The 12,305-nt window shown below is 35.4% G+C and overlaps 1 protein-coding gene across 1 annotated transcript in view; it reads right to left on the bottom strand.

The window, feature by feature from the left end:
- LOC145687949 (uncharacterized) overlaps positions 1 to 12,305 on the bottom strand; it is a 137,956-nt gene that overhangs the window by 42,803 nt on the left and 82,848 nt on the right. The window lies entirely within an intron of this gene.

The following is a 12,305-nucleotide window of genomic DNA, read 5'->3' as shown; positions in this document are numbered from 1 at the left end:
ACTTTATTTTGTGTAATATGAAATAAATCTACACACTCAATAGCTATTCATTAAAATAATGACTTCAAGGATTAGCAAGCGTCTCAATAAAAATTAGTAAATGTCTTTTAAAATATACTGATATCTGTATTTAAAACATTAAAATATAAATGAATATGTAAGTAGCAAACATGTTAAACGCATCAAAATATTAAAATTATTGTCAAAGTTTCGATATTACTAGAATATATTTGAAAAATATGAAAATCATTGAAAAATTAAAATGAATGAAAATGTAAGCACATTATAAACTGACAATATGCAAACAAAATAAGGTTTTCACCTGTATGCCCCTATTTTTAATAGTGCCTTGTGTTGTTTAGCGGAAAAGAACGAAAAATCGTTTTTCAAAAATAAAATAAAAAAAACTTGTGCCGTAATTGACGTTCATAGTAATTCCAAGAATCAAGCATGATTCTGCATATCAAGAAAAAGTTTGTGATTTCGTTGACATATATGAAGAAAATTTGGTACGCCATAAGATCAAAATGACATCTGCTCGCCATGAGAAAATCGAGACTTTAATTCAATAATGCTCAATACAACAAATGATTTCATTCTGAAACAAAGTTATTAGGTTAGGCCTAGAGTAATAGTTGTTATTCACTTCCAAAAACGTAAATATTGTAGGGTTACCAAAATAGGCGACTACTATCTGCAAAAGAACTTATTAATAAAGCGTTGAAAACTATACAGTGTTGATCCAAGTTTTTCGAAGGTCTGAATCAAGGAAGTTGACTCACTAGTTGAAACATTCCTGAAAATAAACGGTCATTACGCCATGAACTGACCAAAACCATAGGTGGGAAAAATGTGTAATATTACACGTACTTACACACAAAATATGCAATCGTTTCCTACGAAGCAAAACTAGAAATGTGAAAAGGCCTACAACCATAGGCACTTACAAAATGTTTCTATACATAACTGAAATATAAACACTTTCATATTCAGTAAAATACGTGTATGTTCCCTGGAACATAACGTACGTCTTCCACCTACAAAAGATGTGTAAACACACAAAATACAGATGCTCTCATAGCATCGTAAAATATGTCTTTGCAAGACAAAATACATGAGACCTATTAAAAGAAAAACATGGGATACAAACATGAAAATATAGTCAACGACATTACAACTTTCTGGTCGGCCTGAAACATCAGAATTAAATTCCCTACAAAACAGTTATGTCATTTCACGACAATTAAACTTTCTTAGGCATCTTGGCTACAAAATATTCAAAATGGTCTTATTAACACATCAAAATTCAGTCATCGAGCATATGAAATAATTGCCCGAAAATAATTTTTATAAAAGTTATGGCTTCATGCTGTTGGAAAGAAAGAAAATAAGTTTATTTTTCGAGATCTATAACGATATCTCAAGAGACGGATGAAACCTCATAAAAAACGAGCCATGTCGATTTTTGAAGAAAATCATCCGTCATTGGTGGTATGGCTGAAACCTAAAGATTTGTATTCAAAATCTTTGGCCATGTTGATTTCTGGAAGAAAATCCTCCATACGATTTGTTATGGCTGAAACCTAAAGATTCGTATTAAGAAACCTTTGGCCATGTTGATTTGTAAAAATCCTTCATAACGATAACAATTTAGCTAATTTCAAATAATTTTGGGACATACTGTGACTAAAATATAACTTTCTCAAAATTATTATAAAAAACATTACAACGTATTACCATACCAATACACATCATACAATTACGAATCATAAACATTAAAATATTCACTGGAATACTACCAGACAATAAAATATACGGAAAAAATCTAACCTAAGAATACACATGCTTAGTTACGGGTTACCATAAAGGAAGAAAAAACGATATTGAAGTTTCATATTCTACGCATGAGATTACATACAGATTTCAATTACAAATATACAAAAGTATATATAATTAACAACTAAAAAATTTCTCATCCTGAGAATCTCGATACATTTAAAAAAAAAAATGATTCTAAAAAGAAAAACATTAATTGTGAATCATATGCAGTAACGTAATTAAGAATTTGGAAAGTGGGAAGGAATTCTAAAAAGGGATTTAAAAAATTAAAACACTTAATAAAATATATTATAAGGCCAAAATATCTTCCCACTAGCTAGGAATACGGAACTGCGCTACTAGCTCAAAATTGCTTTTGGATAAATGCAATTTCCCTACGTATTATAACACATTTAGGAATTTCGAAAAAGGGAAGGGAGTCTAAAAAGAATTTTAAAATTTAAAGACATTTAATAAAATATATTATAACGCCAAAATATCTTCCCACTGGCTGAGGGTGCAGAAATTTCGCCAAAATTTCAAACCGTTTTTGGATAAATACGGTTCCCCTACGCATATAGAATGCCTTTTTACTAAAAATCCTAAATTCAATCTGAAATAAAAATTAATGACGGTGCTTAAAAATTTTACGGGTGCTTAATTTGAAAAGTATTTTCAAAGAAAGCTGTGTCGTGAAAGTGAGATTGTTGGAATGTTTCTCAAGGGTAGAAGGGTCCTGGGAGCGGACGACACCCGTCTGATTTCAAGAGAAATAAAAATAAGGATTTCAGCTTATTTGGAGAGAGAGAGTGTACAGGCGAGAGGTGAGGAAAAGAAGGGATGAAATCTGACGTCACAGTACCTGTAGCTTCATCTTCTCTGCTGGGCTTCCTGCTATCCTCCTGATGTTCGTCCGTCGTTCTGTACGTCGACAACCGAATTACAGATTGTTTGGCTCGTTTTCTAATTTACTCTCGGTGTATCCAAATGACTACCGGACCGATTCCGTTGACAGTCTTTTGACATCTCCGCGACTGAGTCCTAAGATGACTCCGAAGACTGACTCTCGACAGACTCTGGAGACTAACATCGATAACCGACTCCAAAGGCTCCGTGTGACTCCCTGTTTCCGGGTTGGAGAGAGTATTTAATGACAAAGATCTGCTGGTAATCCTGCTGACTCCAGGCACGTGTAGATGAGATGTTTTCGTCTCAACAGGTACTCATGACGTCAGAGATGGATAGATAGTTGGGAAAGGAGCTCTCTCAGCTTTATTACATAAAATACATATTGACATAATACATTATACAACATAAACACTTCCACGATTTAGCTACGAAAACACAAAATCACGGAAGAAAAACATTGACTAAATTCTCAGATATAAATGAATTTCATTAACTAAGACTTCCGAATGACTAGCATTTTTTGATACATAAGAAATAGTTTTATGTAATTAGGAAGAAAAAAAAAGTCTCAGAACACCGATGATAAATCTTAAAGAATATCATGTTTCTTATACAAACAATAAATGATTTTGTGGGAGATCAACGAAAGTCAATAAATAATAAATACTAGTCTCTTCACACTCCCACCGCTAAACTTAGATGCAGTTTTAAAAAAACACGCATCGTCGTAACCACTATTTTGATAATTGTCTGTATATATTACTTTGACTAACGACACTATACGATAAATAAAATACATGTAATACACTATGACAAAAAAAAAAAAAGGAAAAGAATGAATTTGTTTTTCAGTATCTGATTTGTTTCTTTTTTAAAAAAATAAATCTCACAAAAGAAATCGAAGATGATCAAAAAAAATCATTTACCAAACACTGCATATAAATGCACAAAGCACTAAATAACATTCTGTTTCCAATGTAACGAATAAGACTCGATGTAAACAAAAACATGGAAAAGCACGTGTAGTTGTTGAGTGAACTTGAAAAACACTTTGGTCAGCAGAATTGAACGTCTTCACTAGGTCAGTGTTATGGAGATAAAGCAATTCTGAGAATGTACGTGGCCTTGTAAGAGAATTATTACTGGCAAGGTGGCCGCAGCCATCTTGAAGGAGTCTTCATCTTAACAATCTCAATCATACAGGGCGGAGTGTGGGAAAAAAAAACTTTATGTTGAACGTGACTATGTATATTTTTCTTGGATGAAGAAAAACATGGTGTCCAACGGGCGAATAGGGGACGTCTTGGCTGATAAATCAGGTGAGTAAAACTGAAGATAACAACTAAAACTGGTGGGCGGGTCTGACGCTAAGTGTTTTCATGTTGAGAAGTTCTTGGTTCGGGTCCATTCAAATTGCAGTATGGAGAAGAATTAGTGTCCTCTTCTTCTTTTCTTAAAGCTGTGGAATCTTCTTGGCTTCAAACAAGCTGCGTACAGTGAGGGGTGAAGGTGGTAATTGTTAAAAATAAGGAGGTTATGGATGTGAGTAGGACCATGAGGAGGTGGTAATTTGAAATGTTAAGATTTAAAATTAGGGTTCATTTGGTACAGGCTGATTGAAATATAACGAGGAAGAGTTTTCAAATTATGTAGCAGAAGTGTGGTGGGTAAATAGAGAGAAAAACATGAAAAATTAATGGTGGGAAAAAACGAAAAGAAAAATATCTAAGATGGCGACAGAGCGTAGATGCCTGTAAACGCAAGGTATTATGGGTTTAAAAATGGCGGCGACCATGAAAGTGCAAGGGTAAATACAAGAACCGGTAAACTAATGTAGGTAGGATTTCGGAAGAGGGAAGGGAGTAGAAAAGGAAAAGAAAAACTCAAGCAGATATGAACACACATAAGTAAATCGATAAACGTAGTGCCCAAACTCTTGAATCAAGCAACTATTTATAATAGAATGACAAAACTCTAATTTGGGGAGGAGAGTAGAAAGGAATTTATGTCGACCATAACCCCAAGGCATTTCCTCCGGGGGGGGGGTGAAAAGGGGGCTGTGTTAGTTAAGGTCGCACAGCACTCGATCTGGTACTTATTATGGTCAAAATAAATGATAAGGGGAAGGGGGGTTGCTCGGAAAAAAATTCAACAAAAAAATAGAGAGAGTGGGTTGCAACGACACCTTATCACAAAATTTTTGCCTTCAGTGTCAAAAAATTCCGACGGTAATCTGGTAGTCAGTGAAAGACAACGACTCGACAACTAAGTTTCAAACAATAAACGATGTAGTTATTCTCATACGAATCCTGTATGTTAGCGTTGGAAACTTCAATTGGTGGCACAATGGGTGGATAAACTTCTGTTCCGTGTATAATCTCGTGTACTCTAATTTCTTCGGGAGGTGGAGGAAGTGATAGATCAGATGCTGATGACGAAGTGTCACTCTTCTTGTCCAAAGAGGCGGACCTTTCTGTGACCAAAACATCTCCTAATTCCAAATTTTCACTGTCTCGAGCGTTGACTGATTTCCGTGCCACTTCCTTCAACAATTTTATCATTTTGCACAGTAGAAAAAAAACCACAATCGTACAAAGCAATTGAAAAATGTCAACAACGTGACCAATCTCTGTCATCGAAATGTCGGGCTGTGTATTACACTTCTTGCAAAACAATAGACAACTCAAAATTCCTTGTTCTCGTAACAAATATACCACCAAAAGAGTAAGAACAATATTCCAACATAACATAACTCCTGGAATGAAATATTCGTGTTTATAGATGGGCACTGGCGTAGGCGTTTGATCGATAATAGTGAAGGCAGATATATTTACGTGTCTTACACTCGATGTCCATACTTCGTTAAGAAAAGATGTATTAAAAAATAAATTTGGTTGAATTTTTTTATTTAGTTGTAATAGATCGCTTGAGGCGAGTTGAGCGGGAAAAAGATGAAGAAATAAGGTTCTATAAATTCGTTCTCAAAACATGGAAATTCTGATCTTACAAATTTCTATCCACGATCAGTTTCGTATTGCATGGTATCTTAATCTTGATAGCACCGTATAGCATCGACGATTCAGGAACACTAATCGAAGACGTATTGTCTTTTGATTGGACTGTTAACGTTGGTGGCGGATGCGTAATGACAAATTCATGGGAACCAACGTCCATAATATGCGCTAATTTTGACTGAACGCAAGTATGCTCACAGCTCGCGATAACTTCTCGAACTGTTTGTCCCATCCAAGCAGAATGCAAACAATTGGCTAACCTTGAATTTGAAATAACATGAGACGGGATCTTACACAATTTGACAGAAGAATATCTGCAGAACAAAAGGTCAGATCCAGCTACTGGTATCAGGTATTTTCCATTCTCCACTACGGAAACCAAAGGTTGTACGTCAATGCTACAGGTCTGATTGAACACTGCAAAAGGTATCGGTTTAACTTCATACAGTTCAAAAGAAGATTGATGTTCTACAATGGGTATCTTTAGTTGCAAATAAATATACGACTCAGTTATTGAGCAGGATAACACATTAATCGAATAATACAGTTCCAAAAATTTCTTGTCTATAGCCAATCGGTATCCATTTCTTAAAACTATATTTTCAAATTCTGACAAATGCGCATACAAAACTTTGTAGGGAATGATATCGTGGTTTAGCTTTGAAATTTGACACATCTCCAAAGTCAAGTTATATCTCAAGATCCGTAGAAACTGAGTAAACTGTAACAAAGTCTGAAAATATTCTGAAATGAAAGCTGTTGCTTCTTGTTGCATCTTGTCCGCTAATTGGTTCAAATGGTCGGCGATATCCTTTTCTTGGACCAAAATTCGTGCAGAAAAATTCCGGATCTTTTCAAAATTCTCTTTAACTTGTGTCTCAAAAGTCAAAAACTCAGACGTTGAATTTTGGATGAAAAGATTGTTCTTTAAAAGTTGCTTTTCCAAACCAAACACGGTCTGTTTCAAATGCGCTTCTCTCTTATTCATATCCTCAACGGATGAACTGTCTGCAACACCGCAACAATAAGAAAGGAAATCACCAACAAAAGACAAAAGAGCTCTAGGAGATCTGCTCGACATCTCATGAAGTTTAGGATTTGGGGGTTTCAGAAAGAAATCGTTGATATGTGTGTGAAGATCCTGTAATTTTTGTACTGACTGACAAACTTGTGTCATTAGTGGGTCGTCGTTATTTTCACAATAGAGATGTTGAAATAGAAAAGAAGTTGGTAGGTCATGGGAAAAGAAAAAGTTAGGTTGAAAGATATTGGTAAAGAATGTTGATATAGAATCACATTAGGTAGTTTCTTAAAGTGTAAACCAGAACTGATGGTAAAGTCAATGTCATTTGTTTCTGCGGAAGGTAGCATGGTAAAAAGGAATATGCAGCTTAAAAGATTGTTGACTATCTGTAATGTAAACAAAAAACTCAGTCAAAATATTACCTTTGCAACCTTTTCTTACTTCCAGATAATGCATAAAATAAAATATTTATGATTTTTTTTAACAGAATATTATGTACTAATTACATTTTTCTCTTTTCTTTTCAGGCAAGTGGAGAATCTGAAATTTCCAAAATAAAGTTATCCCAAAAAAAAAAAAAAAAAAAAAAAATGATAATAGGAGACGGATATGGTGACGAGAGGAAAGAAGAAAACTGCATAGCACTGATGATGAATAACTATATCCTTTCTCTCATTCTATATATATTGCTAGCGTTGAGATAGCTTTAATTCAATTAACCTAGATTAGCCATTAACATACTAATGCATTTTTCTTTCAGCTATTTTATTTAGAAAATAGAGGTGCATGAGTTGTTCATAGATTTTCTGATTCTCTTTGTCATACTGCACGAACACTATTCTTTCGATTGAGTCAAGATGTTCTTCCAGGAAAAGACGTACTGTTTGTAAAGCAACGCGACATGCATCTTTAGGAAAACCAAAAACTCCTGTAGAGATGTTGGGGAACGCAATAGATGTTATATGGTTGTCTACGGCTAACTGCAACGTTTTCTCGTAACACATTTTTAACTTCTTGGGATTTCGATTATCAGGTGCACTTACATGAATTACAAAATCCATGGGTAGATTGTAACCTTGTGTAATGCTTACGTTACCCTGGGGAAAGTGGGATATTTTACGACACTCCTCTTGCATTTCTTCTCCTACTAGACTTTGAATTGCTTTGTCCACGCCTCCTCGTGGCTCTAGAAGGGAATTGGACGAGTTCACTATACAATCACCAGCTAACGTCGTGATTGATCCGTAATAAAGCGCAACTTTCTTATTAATCTCGTGATTGACGGCAAACTTCGGTCTCTCCAAATCTTCCACTGAACTTGTTTTCGGACCCACCTGATCCCAAGATGGTAGATCGACATGAAAACAACTTTCCTTATAAACAACGATTCTAATTGCGTTTCGTTATCTGGATCCTGGAATTCCATTAAGAAATAATTTACCTTATCCACTTCTTGGAGATTTTTATCCGGTACGCCCTCTCCTACTACATCAATTTCAGATGTTTCTAATTTACGCAAATTTTTAGGCAGTCTTTCTGGAGGAGGATAATACTTTCTTAACCTGTCGATGGCTATAGAATCAATCTATCTGATCTCGAGGAATTCGGTATTTTACATAATAACTATTGTCATGCTTACGGGATACTATTTGTCCTGGTTCAAAATATTTTCCAGAGAACGCATTGCAGTCACCTTTCCGTTTTGTCGCATCGTAGATCCACACAAGTTGACCCTTGTTAAATGTCTGCTGCTCCCTCTTCTTATTATGTGACTTTACAGAAGTCAGATGTCTGTTGTACAAGTTTTCCTGGGCCTTGTCCCTTATGTACTGAAGTTGCTGAATCCTGTCTTGATTCTCAGAGAACTGACTTGCGTGGCTAATATAGCAGAGTGTAATAGCCGTGGGGAATATCCATGAAGGGCTTCGAAAGGACTAAAACCCATACTCAAGTTACAAGTTACATTGTACGAGAACGTAACCTGTGGAAGTAATTCTATCCAATTCGACTGATCATATTAGTCCAAAGCTAACTTCAATTGCTGTTCTATATGCCGAATTACGACTTCGACTGTTCCGACACAGTAATGCCCTTGTACATCTGCAAAGTGTATCTGTGTTCCTAGGATGTGACAAAGCTCTTTAAACACAGCACTAGTGAAAGCTGCTTCACGGCCACATGCGATCTCTGTTACTAATCCATATTTCAGAATAACGTTTTCGTAAAGAAAAGAACTAACGGAAGCCGCCGAAGCATCTGGTAAAGATCCAGTGATACAGAACCGTGTTCCTTCATCCACGACGACGATGAGAAACTTGTGTCGTAAAATATTATTACAGGGGTACACCCCTCCTAAATCAACATAAACTCTATAGAAGGGTGGAACGCAAGGATGCGTCTGGAGAATTCTGTAAGGCTTGCCACTACGCTTTTTTAATACTTGACAGGTAATGCATTTTTTGCATTTTTCATAAACGATTTTCTTCATGTTTACAAAATAAACAGATTTCGCTAGGAGGTTATACGTCTTACTGAAACCAGCGTGATTGGCACCTAATTTCTCTGAATGGGCCTTCTCAAATACTACATCCCTCAACTTGGTGGGCACTACTAATAGAAAAACTTTTCCCAGGGATGTCTTGTTAACTTTAAACAGAATGTTCTTACGCAGGGCAAAATGCGATGCTCTCCTCTCATACTCCGGGTCTTTGTCGGGTCTATTCTCCAAATACGCAATGATTTTACCCAGAAATCCGTCACTTCTCTGCTCCTCCTTAAGGTCAATGCTATCCAAGTCCTCGATCATGAAGATCCTTGGGTCTGAGGCACTCGCTTCTTCGTCCTTCTTGTCTCTTCGATGTTTCACAAAACGGCTGATGGCGTCTGCTTCTAAATTCTCGAAACCAGCAACATGAGAAATCGTAAAATCATGAGAATCAGATTTCAACAACCAACGAGCAAGTTTCCCTGTCAAATTCTTACTATGGCGAAGAAATGTGATAGCCTTCGAATCAATGTGAAGATGAAAATGACGTCCGAGGATAAAGTAACGAAAGGAGCGTAGAGCGTAGAAAAGGGCTTAAAGTTCCAAATGATAGACGGACAAATTCTTTTCCGATGGAGCAACCGCTCTGCTCGCATACGCAATTGGCACCAATTCAGCATCCGGCTCATCTGTAGCTGGTTGTTTGGCTACACAAGCCAACCCTTTCTTGCAAGCATCTGTAAAGATGTGTAGCTCTCTTTCAGGCTTGTAGGCCATTAAAGTTGGACTTTCCAAAATCGCCTTCTTTAATGCCTCGAAGGATTGCTCCTGTTCGGAACCCCAAGTAAATTCTATATATATAATCGATATATATATACACAATATTATTTATACCAGTGGTGACTAAATGCCAGCCCGATAACAAAAATGAAAAAAAAAAAAGTATGACTTTTTCCTATTTTCAACTGCACGCTTTCGTTCATTGTAATATAGTTGCATCTGGACTTTAGTCTTTAAAAATGTTTTCGATATCAATTCATTACCAAGCACATTCTGGAAGGTAAGACCGTTAGTAGCGAGGCAATTTTTAGAAAAATGGAGGTTTCATAAGAGTTACTTTCAAATGTTCATAGCTTACGCACTAGTGGCCCATACAGATGAAACAAGCAGGATACACAGAATATAGCAAAGATTCAGAAAATGCACGACTTACGCAAATTTAGCGAACAGTCTCATCTGTTTTGTTAGTAAAAATATTGAAGGATGTTATGTTTCCTAATTATATATTAGAGAATGTTTGCTTCGTTATTTAAATGATCATGTTAATATTCAAAGGAATGATTTCTTACTTTTGAATACAGTTACTCTCGAGAGAGATATTTCAGAAGATAATACTTAGTTATTTAGAATATATAAACAATAGAAATATAGGTTGGAATCTCGGTAGTAACTGAAAGAATAAGTTCGATGCATCTATCTATTTATATTATAGATACAAAGCTACCGGTACATTGAATTTAAACTAAATCATTGATACAAAACAATTTTGATTGAATAAATTTAAGCCTGTCTAGGAGAAACGCCTCCAACCACATGAACTTCTTGTATGTTGTCTCTTTACATAACTGAAAACAAAGGTTATTACTTACAATACAAAAGAGGAGTTAGGTACAATGTTGACTATGATGACGACTTGGAAATTCAGTCAGTCTACAAATTTAACGATACTGAGAATTAGAGGAAATTATGCTGTTTCTGACTACTCTGACGCTTCTGACCCTTTGTTTATTTTGTAGTCAGTGTATATATATTTTTCATTCTTGGCCTTTCCCTGTATGAATTTCCTGCTTGTTTTTATATTTCGATTGTCAATTTCATCTCTCTGATTTCGCTTCCTTGAAAGTGAACTTGCTTGTTTTGCTTAAACTAAGCCTTTTGCTTTATTTTCAATAAAAATTTTAAAAAATAATATACATAGATATTTTTAACATTACACTTCAAGAGAGAGGAGATAGAAATGGAAATGGCCTTCAAGCATGATTCTTATTTTGTTGTATTTCAGTGAGTCCATCACTAATCATAAAGGGCTCACTCATCAACGCCCAGGCCATACCACTATATCTGGAAATTTTGACAGAAAGCTCATTTAGTTACGAGAGCAAGGGATGAGATAACATTTTCTGTCAAATACGTATCCTAAGGAAAAGGTTCAAATTTTTAACTAATTATCTAGTGCAGCGTTTCCCAACCTTTTTCAATTTGCGGCACACTACGGGTGTAACTTGAATTCTCGCGGCGCACTCATAGATATTATTATTATTATTATTATTATTATTATTATTATTATTATTATTATTTGCAAATATAAAATATCATTCTAATTTCTTTTTCTGTGATTGCTGATCTCCTTCACACAGAGATGAAAGCTCGATCACTGGTTTTCCCCTATGCTAATTCATTATGCTTATTTTTTATTCTAATTTTAAAATAGAAAACAATTGCAATGAAATATAGGACTCAGATTTTTAAAAATACGCTTTCTTTTTCGAAAATTGTATCCAACCTTTCACTAAAACTAAATAACGAACTAAATAACTTCATCACTAAACAACGAACGAACAAAAAAATGTCTTGCACTTTTAACTTTGTTGTTTTAACCAAAACCGGTGCATATTATTGCAATCACACAGCTTGCGATGCGTCGAAGTCAAAACACACCTGTTGAACAAAGTGTTGTTCTGTCATTCACGTGCGAATGAGTGTTCTACGAACATTCACTTACGTACCGTACAAGTGCTTCCATTTCTCGCTGTTAGTATGACTCTCAATTGAAGCGTAACATAGCAGCTAACTGTGGATATGTGTACGAGCCGAAATACTGGCTGCTACACAGTAATAGATGTAGAATAATATATTACAATTACAGTAATTTTTTCCATAGTAGAAATTCATAGTAATGTGAAATACAAAAATATATCTTTTTTCCTATGTCTTGCAATTTGATTGCTATAGAACTAATAATTTTGTTTCGATTTCCTCGCGGCACACCAGCGGT

Source organism: Thermobia domestica, chromosome 6 (genome assembly GCF_964235325.1).
Source record: "Thermobia domestica chromosome 6, izTheDome1.hap1.1, whole genome shotgun sequence".
Taxonomy (NCBI): Eukaryota; Metazoa; Arthropoda; class Insecta; order Zygentoma; family Lepismatidae; genus Thermobia; species Thermobia domestica.
The sequence above is the reverse complement of the archived record's forward strand: the minus strand, read 5'-3'. Positions and strand labels throughout refer to the sequence as shown.